Below are 24644 nucleotides of genomic sequence, written 5' to 3'. Positions count from 1 at the left end.
ACAGCCAAAAGTAAATAAATTAATTAATTAAAACAAAAGAAAACAAAAAAAACCTGACCAACCTGTATTGAAAGAATTAGAAACTAACTTGAAAGGAGTCCCACTGGCCAAAAATGGGACATTTGAACAAGGGTGATGGGTACACAAAGATTCATTAAATTATTCTCTTGATCTTTGTGTACACTTGAAAAGTTCCACAATACAAAGCTGGCGGGTGGGGGGAGGCTGTGACTTTTAAATTTATGGTACACTGATTTAAAATCACACCATTACAAGTCAGCTCTTCACCTACTATGCCTGGGGAGGGGTTACTATTGTTGTAAATAACTGAAATCTGTTAGATCTGAGGCTGGAGGGGACCCAGCCAGATCAGAGAGCCTTGAAATAGAGGCCAAGGAATGTAGGCTTTACATGGGGGCAACAGAGCCTGTTCAGGGTCCCCCACTATGTACAACCTCCTCCCAAAAGTTAAAGTTAGTGTGATCAGTGTCTCCAGATACAAGGTACCTCACATTCATCATGGACACATCAGTATCAGAAATCGAGAGATTTAGACAAGTCAAAGGTGGTTTGGCCCTCAGGTCTTGGGCAAAGAGAAATAAGGGGGAATTTATCTTTGGAGATGTGTCCCTGTACCCCTAAATTATCAGGCCTACGCTTCAGTCATGTTGCTCTAATGTTCCTACAATGATCCAATCCAGGCCCCTTCTTCCCCAAAAGTCCAAAATTAATTTTTGCCTTCATCAATACTCCTATTTCCTATAAATCAGCGTTCCCAAACTGAAATTTATTAACACACCCTCCCTATAATATATCTCTTCTATATGATCTCTATCTGCCAAGATGACTACGTTCAACTTTATATTCTATAGTTTTTATTATGAAATCAATAGGTATACTAAATGAATGTTCTTAAACTACACAGCCCCCAGAGCAGATACTGATCTGAAGCCCATCCCAATTCTTCTGCCCCCAGAAGATGTCTACCCGCTCTTTTTAGGAATCACTGCTGGGGCTTCCCTGGTGGCGCAGTGGTTGAGAGTCCGCCTGTCGATGCACGGGACACAGGTTCGTGCCCTGCTCCGGGAAGATCCCATATGCCGCGGAGCGGCTAGGCCCGTGAGCCATGGCAGCTGAGCCTGCGCGTCCGGAGCCTGTGCTCCGCAGCGGGAGAGGCCACAACAGTGAGAGGCCTGCGTACCGCAAAAAAAATAAATAAATAAAAATTAAAAATCACTGTTATAAGGATTGGGAATCTGATTCACAAATGAAAAAGGGATTGTTCCCTGTTTCATTCTGTTAAAGGTAATGCTATTTTATACATTATATATTAATGCTATTTTATACATTATATATTTTTTTCTTTTTAAATAAATATTTTTTATATCCTTGATTATTTCAAGATAAATTCCCAGAAGAGGAATGGTTGCCACAAAATATAAAAACACTCAAGACTTTTGTTCCATCACCATCTGCCCTCCAGAAATGGTGTACTAATTGACATGCCCACTTCATTGACTTCTGTTGTTAACATTTTTTAAATCTATGCCAACTATGGAAGTGAAAAAATGTCCCTTCATTGTTTAGTGATATATGAATTGCAGCTCTCGGCAAATAAGCCATACTCTGCCTGCACAAAGTTCCTTTGATACTTAGTGGAAATGAAACTACATGGAATTAGTTCCAAGCAATTTAATAATTCTTCCTCACAATGTGTGCAGTACCACTAACTGCCACCAGGTGGTGGTGGGCTGGGGGTTGTCTAAATTCATAAGGATCTTAACCTAAGTGTGGCCAGTTAAGTCTCTAATAAGAGCAATAATTACAATAGCAGATTTTTTTTTTTTTTTTTTTTTTTTTTTTTTTTTGCGGTACGCAGGCCCCTCACTGTTGTGGCCTCTCCCGTTGTGGAGCGCAGGCTCCGCGGCCATGGCTCACGGGCCCAGTGGCTCCGCGGCATGTGGGATCTTCCCGGACCGGGGCACAAACCCGTGGCCCCTGCATCGGCAGGCGGACTCTCAACCACTGTGCCACCAGGGAAGCCCCAGCAGATAATTTTTATTGAGCCTTTACTGTGAGTTTGACACAACACTAACTGCTTAATATGCACTATATCATTTAATCTTCCCAAAAATAGCCCCTGAGAGCATCATTTGTTACACTGTTAAAAAAAACAAAAAACAACAACAAAAAAACCCCACAAAGCTTTATGAAAGTATCAGAAATACCAGAAGAAATTATACAACTGCTCTCAAAAGCAAATACTCAGAATTACCAACACCTGGGGACCATTAATAGCCTATTAATTAAACTATTATTTAATCACTAGCTAAGTAAATCTAAGTTACCAATTTACTTTGCTTAATTTTGTAGAACAGCAGGCCTCCCTCGGCCATGTGGTTGCATCCTTCCGGGCTATAAAGGGATTCTGGTGTGAGACAGTGTACCCGCCAAAGGTCCCCTGTGGATCCCCAACAGCCTCCTGAAGCAGGCTGTTTATCCCCACTAAACCAATTATTTTTCCTATTTCCTGGATCAGAAAAGTGAGGCTCCGTAACTTGCCGGTGATCACACAAATAGTAGCAGCGCTAGGATTCAAACCCAGGTCTGACTCCAAGCCCAGGCTGCTCTCTGATCTGCTTAGCCCTCTTCTTTCAGACCTAGTGACAGCCTCTAGTGCCCCAGCTCAAATTACATATCAATTAGCAATCTGATTGTCAGCAGGGACAACCTAGGAAGAGCTGTGCCTGCTTCTGTCATCTCTATTTGTTGGCTCCTCCCCTCCCTTCCCCACTCCCATCACCTCCACCCTTCTAGGTCTCAAACCTAGGGTCCACAGCTCCCCACCCCAACCCAGATGCACCCCTCTCACTCTAACTAGGGTTCTGAAATAATTTCCACTGTTGATCTGCTAAGAATGTATGTTTGAAAAGTAACTGTAGCAATAACATGGAGCTTTAAAATGGTCCACACCTCAAGGGGAACTGGATGCTGACATTCTGCTTGAGCACCTGACAGTCCTAAGTAAACAAACACTTCCCAAAGAAAGAGATCTCCAAGAGAAGCTTGTTAATAGAAACTTCGAGGCTAGAAAGCACATTATAGCTTAAAACTGCTTAGGAACGTCCATAACTGGTTATAGATGACAACACAACAAGCCTTCTCTGCTACATTAGCCTTTATTAGAAACTGCCCTTCCCTTGTAGGGAACTCCAACTCCCCTCTGTACGGATCATCTTTTTTGGCTGCTGTTCTGCTAGACAGAGTGCTACCTGTTCTTATGCATGGTTGTAGAACAACAAGCAGCCCAGAGACCCCACAGTGAGCCTCAGCAAGATTTAATGAATGAATGTATTTTGATTTAGTCATAAAACTGTCTACCATGCACAGAATGAGTATCATACATGGTAAAACAATCAGTACACCAAAAAGCTGCATTAAAGTAAAAATGGTCAAATAAAATAGCAAAATCCAAATGCAATGGAAGTTCCTCTTGGGCTAAGCAAAGACCCATAGACAAGACTAAATAAAATAGCAGGATTCTAATACCATAAAAGAACAAAGAGGAAATAATCAGCACAATTCCCAAAACACTAACATTGACTAAACCACCGGAAGATTGTAATAAGTACATTTAATATGCACCTTAAAAATCCATCAGTTAGGGGACTGAATGTTTGTATCCTCCCCTCCCAAAAAAATTCATTTGCTGCAACCCTAACTCCCAGGGTGACTGTATCTGGAGATTAGGCTTTTAAGGAAGGAAGTAAGATTAAATGTGGTCCTAAGGATGGGGCCCTGGTTCAAGAGGATTAGTGCCCTTAGAAGAAAAGACAACAGAGAGCTTGCCCCTCCCCGCACTAACCCCAGGGCTTACAAAGAGGCCATGTGAGCACACAGAGAGATGGCAGCCACCTACAAGCCAAGAGAAGAGCCCTCAGAATGAAACCTACCTTGCCGGCACCTTGATCTGGACTTCTTAGCTTCCAGAACTGTGAGAAATAAATTTCTGTTGTTTAAGCCTCCCAGTCTGTGGTCTTTTATTATGGCAGGCCAAGCTGACTAACACATCACCTAATGATATTTTAAGTCCACCAAGGGTCAAACTAAGTCCTAAAATCTGAGCAAAGACCAGAGAAAGTTGGCCAGATTTTACTTCTACTGCTATTTGTAGAAAAGGGAGTTCTTTGAAGTCAACACTCAGGATGGGAACCATGACTAAAAATCTGTGACACTGAGATCTCAGACAGATATTAGGATATTAATGCACTACTGCTCTTAAAGTGAAGTGAAATAACCAAGACAGTGGATGCAGAGAACCTGGGCTCAAATCCTGAATTCAGCACTCACCTAGCTGTGTGACTTTGGGCAAGTCAATTAACCTCTAATGCTTCTTCTGTAAAACAGGGTTAATACTCCCTACTCTGCTTTATTCCCTCTACACAACTATCCTGCAATGGGAGTGAAGAAGCACAGACTAGATCTTCAATAAATTTTAGTTCTTTGCACCCCTCTCACCCATACTGAACTGCTTCCAAAAGTAGAACAGTGGTCTAAATACAGCATATACTCAAATACTTATTGGCTCTTTTATTCATAGACATACAATTCAACAAATATGTAATGGACTCCTGCCAAAGGCTCAGTACTGTCCTAGAGTATGTGGGAGATACAAAGACAAGCTGAAGGAGCATTGGCACACAGAAACCGACAACCAAAAGGAGAGGTACAATGAATGGACACCATAACAGAGGACAAAGCACCCTGGGTGCTCAGAGGAGAGAAGAGGCTAATTTGCACTCTTCATGAACAAGAGGACATTTGAGCTAGATCTTTAAGAATGTATAGGATATGAACAGAGAGGGCTGAAGGAGATCATTCAGATAAATAATTGATAAGAAAGGACCTGGATTCTGAGTGGTGGTGATGTTAATGGAAAGGAGGCGGTGCATGCCAGGGACTGTTTCAAAGTGAGAAATGACCAGGACGTGTGTGTGTCCACACTACGGTGGGGGATCAAGAGAAAGTAGAGGCAAAGAGGATACAGGAGGATTAAACAAGCACCTAGAGCACCTACATGCGCAGGTACTGGAGGGAGGGGTATTCCTTAAGATCCAGGAGACCACAGTCCAGCGAAGACATATCACAACACAGTGTACTGTGGATGGGCTGGTGACAAGGCAGTGTGATAAGCACAGTCACAGAGATGTGCCCAGGGATGTTACTCCAGGATTGGGTGGGATTTAGAATAAGGACCTTAATTCCTATCAGAATAGACTGGAAATAGAATTAGCATTAGAACAAAGCAGGGCCACTTTGTAAAGACTGAAAGAAGGGACAAACACAGAATTGGTGAGTAAGCTGCAGGAAATGTGGCAGCCAATCCCTGAAGGGAGGCCTGGCCACAGGCTATGGGTGATCAGTTTGCTCTAAAGAGATGAAAGCCTATTTCCTATCCTGGTCTGTTGACTCTTTCTCCTGACTCCACATCCCCCAAAACAACTTCTTTTGGAAACAACATAGATCCTAACATGTTATAACTAAAACAGGACTTCAGTCCAATCCTCTCATTTTACAGATGAGGAAACTTAGGCTTAGAGCAAACTACGGGGGTTCCTGGGGTCCCAGTAACAGAGGAGGGCCTAAAAGCGAAGCTTCATTATTTGTTTTCAACCCCTCCCCCCTCTCTTCTCTGGAACCCTCCTGTCATCAAGATGCCCTTTTGCTAGGTACCATCAAGCCTTCCCCACTCTCCCAATGGAAAACTCGAGGGCACTGCTCTCAACACTGACACTCACTCTGTGACGTCAGGCAAGTCCCCTTTCCTCCCTGACTGTTGATTCCTCATCTCTAAAAAATAAAGCTGCAATGGGTGTTCTCTAAAGCCCCATCCGGTGCTGGCAGTCCATTACTAGCACCGCTGCTACAATGGTTTTTCTACAACCTGATTTCCACAGTTCTCTGCCAAAGACGCATAGATGGTATTTTCTGATTATTTATGAGGCTAGTGGAGCTACTAGCCAAAGTAAGAGAATATTGCCACAGAATAAAGTGATCTCAGCACTTCAGAGGATTTAAGGCCCACGCCCAGGTTTAACTCTATAGGTTAAGTAGTTCCAAGTGAAACATCTAAAGCAGGTGATGGGATCTCTCTTTCACTACTGTAGCCCCAGCTCCTTGAAGACCACCTGGTACACAGAAGGTACTCCATAAATATTTGTGGAATATATGTTGAAACTAACCTGCTCGCCATTCGCATTTTTTACTAATTATATCTAGATGTTCTACTATCTTAAATTTCTTCCTCTATAAAGGATTTCTCATAACAAAAATCATTTCCTGGCTTCTTCTTGTAAATACTGTTGTATGCCAAATTTTTTACAACATGATACAACAAATTTCTACAGCTATGATGCCTTCATGATTTCATTTGACGCAGAGGTAGGAACAGTCAAACATTACTGTCCCCGTGCACACCTGGCTGTGTACCTGCTCTCACATGTTCAGACCTGTCTACTCAGGATGGCCACTCACCTGCACCCTCTCTGTCTTCTATCTTTCCTTTAGGGGAGCTTCCAGTCTAAATCTAGCACTAAATTTGCTTCCTCCGGTGCTCTCCCTCCCCTTTCCCTTCGCCACCCACTCGAGGCAGCCAAGTAACTGGGAAGTGTTTATTTTTACCATCTGCTTCTGAGGGTGACTGTGAGCAGAACCAGCCTTGTGTTTAAGGCAAGAGCTCCCCCCTCCCTCACAGTTCCCTCTGTGAACCAGAGGCAGGTTCCTAAAGGTCCTGACCCCTTCCTTCCCCTCCCCCACTGCTCCTTCCTAATCCATCTCCCCACTCCCATCCCAGTCTCCCTAAAATTCCCTTGGAGTCATTATTATTATTTTTTTCTTTATTTTTTGCGATACACGGGCCTCTCACTGTTGTGGCCTCTCCCGTTGAGGGGCACAGGCTCCGGACGCGCAGGCTCAGCGGCCATGGTTCACGGGCCTAGCCGCTCCGCGGCATCTTCCCGGACCGGGGCACGAACCCGCGTCCCCTGCATCGGCAGGTGGACTCTCAACCACTACGCCACCAGGGAAGCCCCCTTGGAGTCATTATTAAAGTACCCTCCACAGAAAGTGCTTTTACAATACAGAAGGTCCCCTTATGTAGGTGTTCCTGCTCCAGGCTGCTTCTTGTCTGTGAGGACTCTCTCCTCTAGGCCCACCACTTCAGCATCAACGGCTCTCAAATCTCTGGGCCCGGACTTGTGGCACAGTGGTTAAGAATCCGCCTGCCAATGCGGGGGACACAAGTTCAAGCCCTGGTCTGAGAAGATTCCACATGCCACGAAGCAACTAAGCCCGCGAGCCACAACTACTGAGCCTGCACGCCACAAATAAAAAATAATTTATTAAAAAAACCCAAAAAAATCTCTGGGCCCAGGGTCTCAAGCATTTACCTTTTCCTGCAGCCCTCAGAATTACTCTGTACTGCAATCTATCCATACCCTTGAGGGGCTCCTCTATCTGAGCTCCTGAGGCACGGAACTACATTTTACTTGTATCTTGAGCACACAGTTGACTCTCGGTGTTTGTTCAAAAGAAAGTAGGGGTGTCAGGGAGAACCTCTCTCCAGCCCCATCTTCTCTCCTCAGCACCACACACATTTCCAATTGTCTCCTAGCCACCTCTATCTAGCTGTCCATTATGGGTACCTCAGAAACCTCCAAAAGCAAACGAATTATTCCTCTACCCCCAGACCTCCTGATTTCTGATAATTTCAGCCACACTAACTTGGCTCAAAGCAGAAACCTCAGCGTGCTCTTCAATCACATGGTACCACTCATCACATTTACCACTACTACATATTTTACCTCAATATCTCTTCTCTCTGCTCCCATCCTCATTGCCTATGTCCAAGGTAAGCCCTAGTCTCCCAAAATGATCTCCCAAACTTCCAGCTCCTCTTCCACACAGCCACCAGAGGGATCTTCCTTAAACACAGTGATGATGCCACAGTCCTGCGTGTAAACCTCTGACATTTCCCCCACTGCCTAAGCAATAAAGTCCAAACTGCTCACAAGGCATTCAAGGCCTTTCCAGATTTGGCCCCAATTACAGTGCCCCCTCTACCCCACCCCAAACCACCCTTTCCATGTATGTTTCAACCCGGCCAGACCAAACTCACCTTCGTGCCCTTAAACCTACTGTGTTCTCATGCCTCTAGACATGGGGCCTCCTCTGGCTGGAATTCTTTACCCCAAGATCCACCAAGGGCTCATCTTTAACCCTTAAGTCCAACTCTCATGAAATTTTTGTGAAGCCTTCCTCAACTAATACCCAGGCTATTATGTTTATTTTATTTATAACAGCTTCCTCCTAAAATGAGTTTGAGGCAGTTTACAAACTACGTACACACTGCAACTAGATTTTTTTTTAAGAGAGAGGGTATCAGGGCAAAGACAAGACAGAGGTAAAAAAGATAGAAGTTAGGAATTTGTGTAGCATTCAAAACCTCTATGATAACGTCTCATCTTGTTAAATCTCGTTAAAGAGGTAGATTAACCCTGAGTATTCTATCCAGAATGAACGAGTTACTCTTCTCTGAGCTCACTGCCAGTTGTATATGATTGTACTTCCCATATTTTCTGTGATTTGCTCATTGTGTCCATCTCCCTCACTAGGCTGGGAAATTCCTAAGGGAAACACATAATTTCTGACTCATCTCTCTCCCAGGCATGAAGCATATGACTCAGCATAAGACTGGTGCTCAGCAGACAAGAATTAAACAACTGTCACCATGGACAGGGAAAAAAGTCCTAGTGCTTGTTGAGCTCCCTACCAGGCATTTGAAAAAACATTCTTTAATCCTCACCAAAAAATTACATGGCGGAGAAATAGCAGACCTAGGATTCGAACCTCCCACTGTCTGTCTCTCCAAAGCAGCTACTCTTCTTTACTAGGCACACGGCTCCCTACTTTCACCATCACTATGTGCCCAAACACCCCCTCCTTCAAGTCCTGGTTTTAAAACAACCCTTCTCTAAGAAGCCTTTCCTGCTCACTCAGGAGAAAAGTCAGCCCGAGTTCAGCCCCGACCTTAAACAACACTCAAGTAAGACACGGTCACAGTCGGGAGAGGAAGGGGTGCCTTCTGGGTAGCCAAGCACTAGCGGGCCGGGTGGGTGTTCTTCAGATGGTGTTGTGGGTCCTCAGCTCTCCTTCTACCCCCTGCTCCTGGGTGCAATGCCTGGCCCTTCCTGCCTTTCTCTTCCTTGTTCAGGGTCCAAAGCCTTCCAGTTCTCCCCATTTCAAACTGAACCCCAAAATAATCTCCTCAGGCCCATTGCTTCTCTAACCAAGGGAACTGTATTCAAACACACTCCTTCATTACATCAGTTCTGTCTTTGTACTGATATTTGAAGCACCTTACCAATCTTCAGGGTTGTTGAGCATCCCAATCGCCTCAAACATAGTAAAAGAATTTCAAGAATCATGAGAAGCGACCATGACATTTTAGGAGGCCTGGCTCTCAACCCATCTGAATACTTTTGGGGTGTCCTGGGAATAATAAGAGACAATTCACTGATCTCACCCTGGCTCTCAACCCATCTGAATACTTTTGGGGTGTCCTGGGAATAAGAAGAGACAATTCACTGATCTCACCCCAGGATCCCTCCCCCTCTCTCCTCCCAGACAGGATGCCTGGTCTCTAAGGGCAGGATGGAATCCTGGTCCAGAAAACTGCTGGGGTGGTAGACGCTGGTCCCTTCCTCCATATCCTCTTCCAGAGCTTCAGAATCCTCCCTTCTCCTCCCCGTCCACCCCTTGTCTCTCTGGCCCCAAACTCCCCTAGCAGTCCTCAGTCCTAACTCAGGAACTATGTTTTTGAATTCAACAATTTCCTTGGTAACACAATTGACTTATCTGACATACTAAAATGCACACGCCTGGCCCTGATATTATCCTACCTCCCGGTTTTAAATGTGTAACAAATATATCCTATAACCACTCTCCTGACACTGCAGGAACATCTGTGATCTTAAATGTTACCATACCTAAGAGTCACCCAATCTCCTGAATCAGAATAAGGAGACTAAATAATCTTCTCTATTTCCTACTCCTAAATAAAAATTACTCGTGCAATTTATAGTAGCTACATCACAGCGCCAGTGTGATGACTTAATTAGATAACTCATGCCAACTGTTTGGTACCTAGGGCCTGGTATATAGAAAGTGCTCAATATTTAGCTATGATCATTTACGTACATTATCTCTCACAATAGCACCTGGGGATAGGCATTAAACGACGCACTCCCCTGCCACCATCCCTCCCCCCATCTCACCCCCATTTACAGAAGCAGGAGCCAAGGCTCAGAGCAAAGGAGATTTCCCAAGGTCAGGAGGGCACCGATGTGATGTTCGGCCCTCAGCCTCTGGGTGAGAGACCCCTCCCATTACACCCCTGTAAGGGACACAAGGGGTCTTAAAGGAGACGAGTATGGAAAAGCGCGAGCACAGTGCCCGGCATACAGTGGGGACCCCGGGATGGGGAGACCCCGGCACTGCGAGTCATCTGGATTCCTCCCAAGTGGCTCCTCCACTCCCGGAGTCCAGAGTCCCCCGACCCCGGGTGCGACGCTGAATCTCCCCGAGGTCCGCGCCGTGGGGCTTTGTACGCCGCAGGCCGGCCCCACTCACCGAGTCCCATCGCGGCGCGCGGAGGTGGCAGCCGGGCCTGCGGGGCAGGGGTCGTGGCGCCTGGGCCGGAAGCCCGCCCTGCCGGCCGCGCGGCCCCCGCACGTCTGGCCCGAGCCTCCCGCCTGACCCTCGCCCGCGCCCCCGCGTCGCTGCGGCCCGCCCGGCGGGCCAGCGTCCTACCTGCAGCGGCGGCGCAGCGGCCACGGCGATCGGGGGAGGGGCCGGCGGGATGCGAGCGCGGGCGGCCTCGGCTCCTCTCGCAGGCTGGGCGGCCGGGAGGGCCGCGGGCTCCGGAGCGCCGGGCGGCGGCGGCGCGCCCCCGGCCGGTCAGGCCCCACCACGCGCGCAGCGGCCACAAAGCCCGGGAGCCGCCGCCCCCTCGCGGGCCGCCCGCCGCCTGCGGGTCCGCAGGCGCCGAGGAGGGCGGGAGCGCGGCCCCGCGCAGTCCCCACCTCCCCAAGCCCTGGTGGCCGGCCTCCCCCGAGGTTCGGGGCGGGGCGCAGGGGGTCCTCCGCCTACCCACCCCTCTCCCTCCTGGCTGACATTCTTGTGGTGAGTTCCCTCTTCCCACCTTTGCGGACGAGCTCCTGAAGGACTTGAAAAACTGTTTCATTTCCATGAACAACAAAAGAATGTATTTGTCGCAAGGTATTTGGCGGCCATGGACGCGAAATAGCCCAGTCCAAACCCCCTATCTGAGAAAGGCCCCTTTTCCTTCGGGACACCCTGCTACTTGAGTAGACAACGCTCCTTGGCTGGGTTCATCACGGAGTTGTGTTTTGTTTTGTTTTTTTAATTTGCGGGATGTCTCCCCCTAGGCTGCGCACCTCGAGGGCAGAGACTACCCTCAGCACCCCAGGACCTGGTTCAGACACTGTGCGCTGAGTACGTGGGAATTTGTGCGCGGATGAATGAATGCACGACAGATGCCACTCTAGGACAAGGCACCTTTTATAGTGCCTCCACAAGGATGGGGGCTAGGTGTTTCTTTTGCCCTGTATCCATTGGGAAGATTCCAAGCTCAGAAGGGCACAGAGGGCTGCTGAACTTTCTGTTGTTCTAATCGGAGTGAAATTCACATAACATAAAAATAACCACTTTAAAGTCAACAACCCAGTGGCGTTTATTACATTCACAATGTTAAGCAACCACATCATCTCTACTTGTGAAACATTTATCACCCCAAAAGGAAACCCCCTCCCCATTAAGCAGTCACTCTCTATCCCCGCCCCTTCCCAACCAGGGGTAACCACTAATTTATTTTCTGTCTCTCTGGATTTGGCCATTCTAGACATTTCATATCAATGGAATCATACAATATGTAGTCTTTTGTGTCTGGCTTCTTTCACTTAGCATGATGTTTTCAAGGTTCATCCAGGTTGTAGCATGTCAGTACCTCATTCCTTTTCATGGCTAAATAATTGTATGTATACCACAGTGCGTTTGTACATGTATCCATTGATGGATATTTGTGTTATTTCCACCCTTTGACTACTGTGAATAGTGCTGCGCTGAATATGCCTGTAAACGTATTTGTGTATCTGTTTTCAGTTCTTTGGGGTATATACCTAGGAGTGGGCTTGCTGGGTCATATGGTAATTCTATGTTTAACTTTTCGAGGAACTGCCAAAAAGATTTTCCATAGTGGCTAAATGAATGATTTTACATTCCCATCAGCAATGTATGAGGGTTCCAAATTCTCCACCACCTCACCAACACTCGCTATTTTTTCATTTTGTAAAAATGTCTTGATTATATGTGAGGCTACTGCCACCCTCCCAGCTCCCATGACCCACAGACCCACTTGGCTCAGAGGCTGAGAGGCTGAGCCAGGTCTTTTGACTACAAAGAAACACCCAAACACTTCTAGGGGTCAGAAGCACCAATAAAAATAAAGACCCTTACTATAACCTAGAGTTATACTACTCCTTGTTCATTATTTTAACAATAATTTGTCTGGTGTCCAAGAAGCTTTGAAATTGTCCAGAGAACTCGGAAACTAAGACCATCCCGAGAGAGTTACTATTGGCAAACTTTCTGACACTCATCTCACTGCAACCCAAGGCAGTACACCATTTCCACTTTGAGTCTTCCACCCTAGTCCCATGTTAGATGTCTATGAAGATTTCCTTCTAAAATGAGGATACAGCCAAGGGAAAACTACTGGGGTGTGAAAATAGTCAATTCAGATTGGAAATTTGATTGACAGGTGGTACAGTGAGGGAAAAGAAAGCAATGAATTTAACAGACAGACAGGTGCCTGAATCCTGACTTTACTGATTATAGTTTGTGAACTAAGTTAACCACTTAGAATCTTAGGTTTTTCATTTCTAAGGTGAGAATAATGATACTTACCTGGCAGGGTGATGAAAGCTTCTAGTCTTGACTTTAATACATGATTAACATCATTATTATTACTGCATGTTGTGAGTATTGTTATTATTGTTTAAAATAATAATATTTAAAATAATGATGGTTGACATGAGCCACATGCAGAAATCCTGCTAAGGAAACAGAAACTCCTATCTAATCACGTGTCTCCTCCTCAAATCAAGAGAGTACACTAGTGAGAGGCCCGTGCACCGTGATGAAGAGTGGCCCCCACTTGCTGCAACTAGAGAAAGCCCTCGCACAGAAACGAAGACCCAACACAGCCATAAATAAATAAATAAATAAATAAAAGAGAGTAAACTATCTCCAAAACTAATGTGACAAGGGCATCTCGTAATGTGTGTAATGTGGTCACTGCCCTCCCAGCTCTCTCCTTGTTCCCTTATTTCCCTCCTTGTTCCCTGCCCTTGGACAAGCTTCTTAACCCTCCTGAGTCTTATCTGTAAAGTGACGTAACAATACGTACTTAACAGGGTTGTTTGAGGATTCAGTAAGGTATTTATAAAAGGCTTAGTACAGTGCAAGTTACATAGAAAACACTCAATAAATGTTATCTATTATTATTAATAATAAAGTTGCTATAACTTCTCTGTAGAAAGAGTCAATAGAAGGGTGGAGCCTACACAGAGTCTAATAAAAGGAAGCCTTTCAACAGAACCCATCTGTGTGACTTGTCCCTTCCTCAAGAGCAGGAGGGCCATTCCAGTGATGGAGGTGAGTGATGCATTGCACCCTGATAGCTTGTTGAGAATAACTCTGAAAACAGTTTCTCCTTTGTTCAGATCCAGTCTCACCAAGCAGACTTGACACAGGAGTTGGTTGTTACATAAGTTTTCTTGAGGGAGAGAAAATGCACTGATCATCCAACCTGAATACTCCACAGTTTTGAGAAAGTACAGTTCTCTTAATACATTGAGGTTTAGTTTATCCAACCATTTTGACTGCTCAGATCCAGAATCCCTAAAATTGAATTAAGTATGGACATTAGAGACAACTTTCATCAGGCTTTCTTAGTGGCAAGGAAGAGATTCATTCTTTACAACTTTTTTTTTTTTTTTTTTTGCGGTACGCGGGCCTCTCACTGTTGTGACCTCTCCCGTTGCGGAGCACAGGCTCCGGACGCGCAGGCTCAGCGGCCATGGCTCATGGGCCCAGCCGCTCCGCGGCATATGGGATCTTCCCGGACCGGGGCATGAACCCGTGTCCCCTGCATCGGCAGGCGGACTCTCAACCACTGCGCCACCAGGGAAGCCCTGGAAGAGATTCATTCAAACTCGCTAAAGTGAAAGGTGTTTATTGAATTTTAGGTGAATTTGAAATACAGGAACAACCCAAGTTATGTAGGACCTCACAGAAACCTAAGAGCCACTAGGAACCAATTTTTCTCTCTCTCATTTGAGGTCAGTGTGTCTTTCTATGTCTCTGCCTCTGACTTTCTTTGTTTCTCCATCTCCCTCTTTGTCCTGTTACACCTTTGTCTCTCTCTGGATATATGCTCCTTCTTCCCTACCTCTCAGCGTGCTCCCTCTGCTTACTCACCTGCACCTGGCCATCATGGACTCCCCAGCCTAGGGTAGAAACCTCCTGCTCGCCTCTTGGTTCATATTTACCCACACAAAAAAATGTGATTGGCCCAGCTCATCACTGCAAGATAGGATGCAGGCTGGCAGCCTATGAATTGATTGCTTTTGGACTAGAAGTCCACTTTAACTCAATCAGCTGTTATGAAATGGAAGGGAGGTATCATCTGGTACAAAAATTACCACCCCACACAGCAGAGACTGGGAGTAGGGGTATTCACCAGAAGCTGGCATGGGTGGGTAGATGCACTGAAATCATTCTATTAATATGACCATACTTTCTGAACCAAATGTCAGAATAAATAGTATAAAAAGAATTTGCAAGGACTTCCCTGGCGGTCCAGTGGTTAAGATTCCACTCTTCCACTACAGCGGGTGTGGGTTCCATCCCTGGTCTAGGAACTAAGATCCCTCATGCTGTGTGTTGTGGCCAAAAAAAAAAAAAAGTATTTGCAATCCACTCTCTAATGGTAGAGACAGTCTGAGGTATAGTTCAAATACTGAAATCTCAGAATTTCTGAAGCATTTGGATAGCTAATGACAACAGATCAAGACTTTTGAAATTGAGACTTTCCTGAAAAATCTTAGTGACCGTAAGATGGTGAATGATCTTATAAAGCAGAATACCTACATCACAGAATTGTTGAGAGGACTGAATGAGTTACATATATAAATCACTTTAGTAGTTCCTATATAAATGTTATTATCACATAACAGAAGACTGGATAGCCCTTAATCTATGGTGACCCCACCAAGATACAGCTATCCTGTTAAGCAAGCTCTGGCTGCTAGACAATCTGTCTCTTTGCACATTTCTCTTCAAACATAACATCAAACACCAGACAAGCAGGAGGATAGTTTTTAGGAAGCTTCAGAGGCTGGCAGTGATACTTACCACTAAGTACATAGAGTTTATTTTTTTGTTTTTGGGTTTTTTTTTTTTTTTTGCGGTACGCGGGCCTCTCACTGTTGTGGCCTCTCCCGTTGCGGAGCACAGGCTCCGGACGTGCAGACTCAGCGGCCATGGCTCACGGGCCTAGCCGCTCCGCGGCATGTGGGATCTTCCTGGACCGGGGCACGAACCCGTGTCCCCTGCATCGGCAGGCGGACTCTCAACCACTGCGCCGCCAGGGAAGCCCTAGAGTTGATTTTTTTATCTGAACATCCCCTTCCCTAAATTGGAGAAGGGCAGACTATTATTCACATGGCTAGATAGATCCAAATATCTTTTGTAAGACATGGGCATGGAGAAAAACAAAAATGCCTCAACTTACAGGATCCAGCTGTCCAGGGAAGGAATGAGGGGTGAGGAGCTGGGAGTGCTGAACAAGAGCATACAGGTGGAGTCATTAGGAGACCAAAAGCTACTGATGAGGGAGCAACCTAGAAGAGTGCCAGGTCAGAAAGTGATGGGCTATCAGGGCCAGAATGAAATCCAGGCTGCTTGAAAATTCCAGAACTCATGGGTTTCAAATGCCTATACTCTACCTTTCCATGAGACCCACCCTGTCTATTTTAAAGTGGCTAGATTTGCAAGCTACTGGCCACTGGTACTGCTGGTGCCACGGCAATTTGATGTTGAGGCGGTTTTGGTGAACACGCTATCAGTATCTAGGTTTATTAGTTACTCGCTGTGGTGTAACCAGTTACCAGAATTGAGAGGCTTAAACCAATGAACATGTATTATCTCACAGTTTCTGTGGGTCAGGAAGCAGCTTATCTAAACAGTTCTGCCTTGGGGTCTCTTACAAGGTCACAGTCACGATGTCAGCTGGGGCAAGAGGCAGGTTCCAGTTTGTCCTCGAGTGTCCCAGTGTTCTTTGTGGGCCCAAATTTGCCCTGGAAGGTTCTAGTTTGTCCTTGATCTTGTCCACATCCAGCTTTCCTTCCCAACTGCCAATCTGGCTGACCTACAGCAACTTCAGGCTAACACTAAACTCGAGGCAACAGCAGCCTACATAGACTGTTCCACCAGCTGCGACAGTTGCATGAGGTCTAACCCCTTTTAAATGTCTGAAGACACTGCTACAAGCCTGTGTTACTTTTCATAGAGCTGCTTGAAACTGTTCTACATTTCTTTTTTTTTTTAAGATTTATTTATTTATTATTTATTTATTTATTCTTTGGCTGTGTTGGGTCTTAGTTGTGCCATGTGGGCTCTTTCGTGGCAGCGCGCAGCCTTCTCTCTAGTTGTGGCGGGCGGGTTTTCTCTTCTCTAGTTGTGGCGCGCAAGCTCCAGGGTGCGTGAGCTCTGTAGTTGCAGCACGTGGGTTCCAGAGCACATGGGCTCTGTAGTTTGCGGCATGCAGCCTCTCTAGTTGAGGCACATGGGCTCAGTAGTTGTGGTGCAGGGGCTTAGTTGCCCCGTAGCATGTGGGATCTTAATTCCCTGACCAGGGATCGAACCCGTGTCCCCTGCATTGTAAGGCGTATTCTTTACCACTGGACCACGAGGGAAGTCCCTGTTCTACATTTCTAGACCTACTTTGCTACTACTAATAGGCTGTGAAATCTTGGGGAAGAGGTTTAGTGTCTGAAAAATGAAGAGTCTGGTTTAGATCCCTAATTGTAGCTTCAATATTAGATGCTACTACTCTCTTTTTTTCACTATCAAATTTCTATCTCAACAATTCCACTTCTAGGTCCTCTCCTAGAAAAACATTTGCCTGTGATTACAAAGAGGCATGCATGTTCATTGCAGCTTTGATAATGGAAAACAAAGTAAGGTATAGGGAGGAGACGAAGGAAGAGAGATGGAGAGGAAGAGGGAGAGGGACAGGGAGAGGGGGAGGGAAAGAAAGAAAGAAAGGAGGGAGGAAAGGAAGGGAGGGAGGGAGGGGAGGAAGGGAGGGAGGGAGGGGACTTCCCCAGTGGTCCAGTGGTTAAGACTGCGCTTCTACTGCAGGGGGTTGGGGCTCGGGGAACTGTGATCCCACATGCTCCGCGGTGCGGCCAAAAACCCAAAAAAAAAAAAAAAAGAGGAGGAGGGGCAGGAAGAGAAGGGAAAAATCACTGGAAGCAACCCAAAAGTCCATCAATAGGGAATAATTCAATAAACTATGGTACTTCATAGGACTGACAAAGCAGTGTATGATGTGTTTGTTTGCTTATTTTTCTTTTGTTTTATTTTACGCAGCCATTTTGACTCCACAGTTTTAGACCTGGTCAACATTTTAGTCCTGGGCATATTCTCACCAAGGACATTTTGATCCAACAAAGAGTTAGCTTGCTCTTAACTCTACTGTAAGTTTGAGTAGTTAGTATTACTATGGGCAAAGCTAAAAAAGCAATAAGTCAATGAAAGATGACAAGGAAATATTATTCTTCTGGAGTATCTGAAAGGATTTGCTTACAGCATTCTCATAAATTAATCAGTAATTAAGTATAAGATGTCAGTATTTTGTCCAATTCATAATAAATATTTCTGGCAGAAATAATTAATGCAAAATAAAATTGACAAAGGCTAAAACTGCATGTGGCAAATGTCAGATCTGCTAACCTTGACTTGGGAAAACAGGACTTGCTAGAAACACTGTTCACAAACTAGCACTCAAAATGGCAGAAAAGCTAATCAATTAAATTTAAAATAGAAAATTTTCATAGAAAAGAATTGATCCTATTAATTCTATTAATTATAATTTCAGTAAAATAGAAATGTAAAAATTTGGAAATCATTTAACTGTGCTCACTGGCCAAGGAATTAAATGAGTGTAATAGAATTGACTCCAGAATATATATTCTCAACAAAAATTTGTGAATGATTGTATAATTCCGACTGATATTCTTATGTTCTTAAACTTGTGTTCAAAATGTCCTTGAGTCAAAAATAGCAGAGTCAAAATCCTGGTGTTAAAAAAGTCCTGTTTCTCTCTACAGGCTCTATGCTCTCACATTTCTTCTTAGTTCTTAGAGTTAATTCTTACAGCCAGTGGTTTGAGAACCACTTCTGTAGCCAGATAAGAAAGGAGGGTCCAGTGCATACCAATTAAAATCCCCAAAGCATTTTCATGGAATTTGACAAGTTGATTCTAAAATTCATCTGCAAGAGAAAATGTTCAAGAATAGTGAAGAAAGTTTTATTTTACTTTTTTGATCAGAGATGGGACTTGTCTTACCAGATAACAAAATATTCTATAAACTCATATAAATTAAGCCTGCATGTTGCTATACAGGAATAGATAACTAAATCCAACGACTAAAATAAAGCTCAAACATATTCTTGGACATGTGGGAATATCATATGTATAAACTATATGGAAAGGATTGATTAGTCCACAAATGGGTTGAGATACTTAGCTATCCATTTACAAAGAAATAACATTTCTACTCTACATCATATTTTTAAAATTCCAGATGAATTTTAAAGCTACATGTAAAAGAAAATTGTACAAGTATTAAAATAATATATAGAGGGCTTCCCTGGTGGCGCAGTGGTTAAGAATCCGCCTGCCAATGCAGGGGACACGGGTTCAAGCCCTGGTCCTGGAAGATCCCACATGCCGCGGAGCAACTAAGCCCATGCGCCACAACTACTGAGCCTGTGCTCTAGAGCCCCCGTGCTAAGAGCCCATGCTTGGCAACAAGAGAAGCCACCGAAATAAGAAGCCCGTGCACCGCAATGAAGAGTAGCCCCCACTCACTGCAACTAGAGAAAGCCCGCATGCAGCAATGAAGATCCAACACAGCCAAAAATAAATTTTAAAAAATAATAAAAATATACAGATCTTGTTCGTTTCGTCAAAAACGATAATACTTTCCTATATAAGATACAAAAAGCAAAGCTATACAAGGCACGATTGATACATTTAACTAGAGAATTCTACACTCAGAATGCCCAGATCTTAGATTCTAATACCATTCTCCAATAAAAGGAACCAGGGTTCCTTGGAGAAATGGTTGGTTCTATTAATAGGGTAGGAAATATACAAGATGAGTCTGGAAAATTTTGTAGTGCCAGAAGATAAAGAAGAGCTAAACTACATACATACACACTCACACACACACACACACACACACACACACACACACACACACACACACACATACACATTCACACACAGTTATGGGGATGTGTCAAAGAGACACAGGAGCCAATTGAAAAATCACCATTGGCCATAGTTGTAACAATTTGAGCAATAATATAAATAAAGTAGTATTGAATTAGAACCCAAAGTATAAAATAAATATCATAAGTCCATACATATATGATTGAATAAATAAGTAAATGAGGGAGAATAGATAAATCTGCCACGCCAAAGAATTCCAGCATAACTCCCCATTCCTTAAGTGTGGGCTGTGCATAGTGACTCTTCCAATGAGTACAGTATGTAAAGGGAGAAAAGGAAGAGCAACTTTATACTGAATAAACCAAACAAACACTACCTCAGCCAGCTGATCAAGATTAATATCAATAGTGATAAGTCATGTTGATAGGTTTGAAATGAGGTGATAAGAAGGGCACTTTACCTCTGTGGTTTTCCTCCCCCAAACCCAAAACTCCAGTCTAATGATGAGAAAAACACCAGGTAAATCCCAACTGGGGGACAGAATACCTAACTAGTACTCCTTAAAATGACAAGGACATCAAAAACAAGGAAAGTCTGGAAACCTTTACAGCCAAGAGGATCATAAGGGGACATGACGACTAAATATAATAATGTGCTATTGTGGATGGGACCCTGCAATAGAAAAAGGACATTAGGCAAAAACTAAAGAAATCTGAATACAGTATAAGCTTTAGTTAATAATAATGTATCAGTGTTGGTTCATTAATTGTGACAAAGGTTCCATACTTAAGTGAGATGTTAACAATACGAGAAACAGAGTGTGGAGGTATATAGCAACGCTGTACTATCTTTAGTTCACTGTGACCTTGACAAATGTTTTTTTAATAAATTTATTTGGCTGTGTTGGGTCTTCATTGTTGAACATGGGCTTTCTCTAGTTGCAGCAAGCAGGGGCTACTCTTCGTTGTGGTGCGCTGGCTTCTCATTGCGGTGTCTTCTCTTGTTGTGGAGCACAGGCTCTAGGTGCATGGGCTTCAGTAGTTGTGGCACGCAGGCTCAGTAGCTGTGGCTCACGGGCTCTAGTGCACAGGCTCAGTGGTTGTGGTGCACAGGCTTAGCTGCTCCGTGGCATGTGGGATCTTCCCGGACCAGGGATCGAACCTGTGTCCCCTGCATTGGCAGGCGGATTCTCAACCACTGCGTCACCAGGGAAGTCCCAACCTTGACAATTTTGAGGAGTATCAGTCAGGTATCTTATAGGATGCTCCTCAGTTTTTCCCAGTATTAGACTGGAGTTATGGATTTGGGGGGAGGACAGTAGCTATTAGAATTTTTAAATATGAAATTCTAGGAATCTTGAGAAATACTATTTGCACATATGGAAAAAAAGGCATGAAAAGCGGTTTACTGAAGCATTATTGGAAAAAAAAAGTGAAAACTTAACACCTATTGATAAGAAAATGATTAAACTACGGAATAGTCATAGTGTAGTACATCATATTTCATTGACTTCAGGATGTCATAATTATAGACATCATTATTTTATGTATCATTGAAAAAGAAAAATGCTCCTAATAAAACTATGACACAGGGACTTCCCTGGTGGCACAGTGGTTAAGAATCCACCTGCCAATGCAGGGGACACAGGTTCAAGCCTTGGTCCTCGAAGATCCCACAGCCCGCATAGCAACTAAGCCCGTGTGCCACAACTACTGAGCCTGCGCTCTAGAGCCCGCGAGACACAACTACTGAGCCCAAATGCCACAACTACTGAAGACCGCACGCCTAGAGCCCGTGCTCCACAGCAGAGTAGCCACCATAATGAGAAGCCCGCACACTGCGACGAAGAGTAGCTCCCACTCGCTGCAACTAGAGAAAGCCTGCGCGCAGCAACGAAGCCCCAGTGCAGCCAAAAATAAATAAATAAAATAAATTTTTAAAAATAAACAAATAAAGCTTTCTTATCATTTATAATTTTTATTTTATACTTATTCAGAAGGCCACGTGAAACTTAAGACATGGATTTTTAACTCCATATCATCCTCATGCATACATTAAAATGAAAGTATTAATCAAATAAATTGATTAAAGTATATATAAATCTTCTTCTCAGAGTCTGAACCATCTGAATCATGTTTAGACTCAGGATCATCAATATTCCAGGCTGCTAACATCCATTCTGCAAGTTTTGAAGCATCTCCAGCAGGTGATGACAGCTACATCACTACTGCTGCCTAGCTGACAGCAATTGTAAGATGCATACTAATTTTAGAGATAATAACATGTGAATGAAAAAGTGAGCCTTAGAATAATGAAACGAGGGTATTGTGCAGCAGCTAAAGCAACCAAGGAAGTTTCACACAGACCACCGTGGAAAGTTCTAATTCATTCATATCGCCAAGGAAAACTAGCAAGTTGCAAAACATATATAGTGTGAGTTCATTTATGGAAACTCTATATTTCTGTGGCAGACACTGAAAATTCGGTTACCCAAAAGATATTTACAACTTGCTTTTACTGTGCCATTCTATAGTTTAGATACTTGAAAAGTAAATTACTTCCCTAGACTCCCTTGTTGATAGAGGGGTCATGTGATACAGTATGGCCAGTGACTTGTAGGCAGACGACGTTCTGGTAGGCTTCCTTTCTTTTCTTTTCTTTTTTTTTTTTTTTTTTGCGGTAAGCGGGCCTCTCACTGTTGTGGCCTCTCCCGTTGCGGAGCACAGGCTCCGGACACGCAGGCTCAGCGGCCATGGCTCACAGGCCTAGCCGCTCCGCGGCATGTGGGATCTTCCCGGACCGGGGCACGAACCCGTGTCCCCTGCATCGGCAAGCGGACTCTCAACCACTGCACCACCAGGGAAGCCCAGTAGGCTTCCTTTCTTGAATTAAAATATAAAACTTCACAAGATGGCTTTTGTCCTTTCCTGCTAATATGTGGACTCACCTTTAGAGAAGCAGCAATCACCTTGTGACCATGAGGACAAACCTGTGGATGGTGAAACCAAGACAGAAAGAGCCTGCTGGCTCTGCACTCCTACCCCTGGGCTTCCTTTCGAATGAGACTAATAAACTGCTTCCTTTTGTTGAGTATTCAGTTGGCAGAATAAGGTCCTAACTGCTACAAGTCAGGGTAGGGCTAGATTTTGAAGTATCTGAACAAAATGCACAGTAAACTGATGAGTGGAGTTGGGAATAGAATTGGGAGGAGATGTTGGGGGAATTTCCCTTCATTTTTAGTTTTTTAATTTTTTACAACGTAAAGGTATTCACATATTACCTATGTAGCTAAAAGAATTATTTTTGTAAGATTTATGTCAGAAATGGAAAGAGACTCGCTGACAAGAAAGGCGCTTACAATGCGGTAGCATCTCAGGCTGAGACCTTTGTTCAAATGACTTAGGTCCAGAAAAGACAAAAAGTTTTTCCACTGAGCTATCAGTTTACTATCCATTCAAAAAGGTTAAGCTGGCTTGCTTTATTTGTTCTTAGAGAGTTTAGACTGCTTCATAGTGCATACTAGTTCCTTTTCTAAAGGCTCTCAAACTACCTTTTTTTGCTTGTTTTTGGCCGCGTGTCTTGTGGGGATCTTATTTCCCCAACCAGGAATCGAACCTGCGTCCTCTGCAGTGAAAGCGCAGCGCCCTAAGCACTGGACCGCCAGGGAATTCCCCTCATAAACTACCTTTGATATGATCCATCCTGGGTTTGATTGGTGCTCAGTAAAAGTCAAGATTACCAGAGTCCATTTTTCAAGATCTACTTTTTTCTCATTTCTAAAATCAGCACATTTTCCAGTCTTTAATTTCCTGTTACTGCTCATGTTCTCTGATATTTCCCAAAGACTACCAGCATAATAGTTGCATACAAAAGATCCTGGCACACACAAAAAAAACACGTTATGATAATTCTTATGCTATTAACGTTCATGATAGTAACGGCACTTACCAGTTACTGGGCATTTCCTTTGTGCAAGGCACTGTGCTAAGCACTTTACACACACTGTCTAATGTCATCTTCACAAAAGTCCCGTGAGCTCCATTTCACAGAGATAGACCCTGAAGCTCGGGCAGGTAACTTGCCCAAAGCCACACAGAGGCACGCGGTGTCAGAACAGACCGCGACCTGCAAAGCACCAGCTCTTGACCACCAAGCTTAATTGAAAAAAAGGCAAAATCAGTAAAAGTGTAAACTCAGGTCAGTCCCCAAAATGTTCTCTTTGCGTACACTTCAAACACTCACTAAGCTGCCCCACTTAGCCAGAGTTGACTGCCATTCCGATCCTTTCCTTGTTTCCCTTATCAGCGCCGCCTGAGCTCCGCAGGCTCCGCCCCCCCACTAGCCCGTACCACCTTCTGCGCAAGCGCACTGTGGCCCGGAACTTGACTAAGGCCCCGCCTGTCCCCGAGTGCTACCGAGCCGAGCTGAGCCGAGGGAGCGCGCCGAGCGGGGCCGCGCCCGGAGGTGGGTGGGGCCTCCGTGGAATGGGCAGAGTGACGCGAGCCTTGGATTTGCGAATGATGGCGGGGTTTATACGGATTATACTTCTTGCCAGGGAGGAGCCACAAGAAGTTTCCATTGCACAAGTATTTCATCTACCCATCCATTTATTCCAGAAATATGTGTTAGTGGCTGCTGAGTGCGGGTACCCACTTGGCTACTGTCCCCCCGGGGCTCCCCCACTTGATAGATACTAGAGAAAGTGAGAGAGCGGGGTTCCTTGAACCTCACCCCCACACTCCAACATCCACACAGGAGAATTCCTAATACTGTAGGAGGAAAAGCCGGCCCAGATCAGGGTTCAGGTCTGCACCTACCTGGGAAATGGCCCCCAGGTTGTCTCTAGGCTTGTCATTCCATGCTTGTCTGTTCTCCCAGACACTTGTACTTACCCCACCCGCCCTTATGTCAAGGTTCCGTCAGCCCTGCTTACACTGTAGCGGGGTTAGAACACTCCACCATAATGTAAGATGAGGAA

The 24644-nt window shown here is 44.7% G+C and overlaps 1 protein-coding gene across 3 annotated transcripts in view; it reads right to left on the bottom strand.

Moving 5' to 3' along the window:
• Positions 1–24004, bottom strand: part of MSANTD3 (Myb/SANT DNA binding domain containing 3) — a 41189-nt gene extending 17185 nt beyond the window's left edge. The window contains exons 1-2 of one of the 3 annotated variants that reach the window (XM_019949109.3): positions 23909–24004; positions 23615–23820 (exon numbers count right to left, since the gene is read on the bottom strand). The gene's annotated coding sequence lies outside the window, so the exon portion shown is untranslated. Of the gene's footprint in view, positions 1–10689; positions 10828–10869; positions 11087–23614; positions 23821–23908 lie in introns of those variants that run through there. The other 2 variants (XM_019949110.3, XM_073806342.1) reach the window with 2 other exon arrangements.
• Between the last annotated feature and the right edge of the window lie 640 nt (positions 24005–24644).

Source organism: Tursiops truncatus, chromosome 6 (genome assembly GCF_011762595.2).
Source record: "Tursiops truncatus isolate mTurTru1 chromosome 6, mTurTru1.mat.Y, whole genome shotgun sequence".
NCBI lineage: Eukaryota > Metazoa > Chordata > Mammalia > Artiodactyla > Delphinidae > Tursiops > Tursiops truncatus.
The sequence above is the reverse complement of the archived record's forward strand: the minus strand, read 5'-3'. Positions and strand labels throughout refer to the sequence as shown.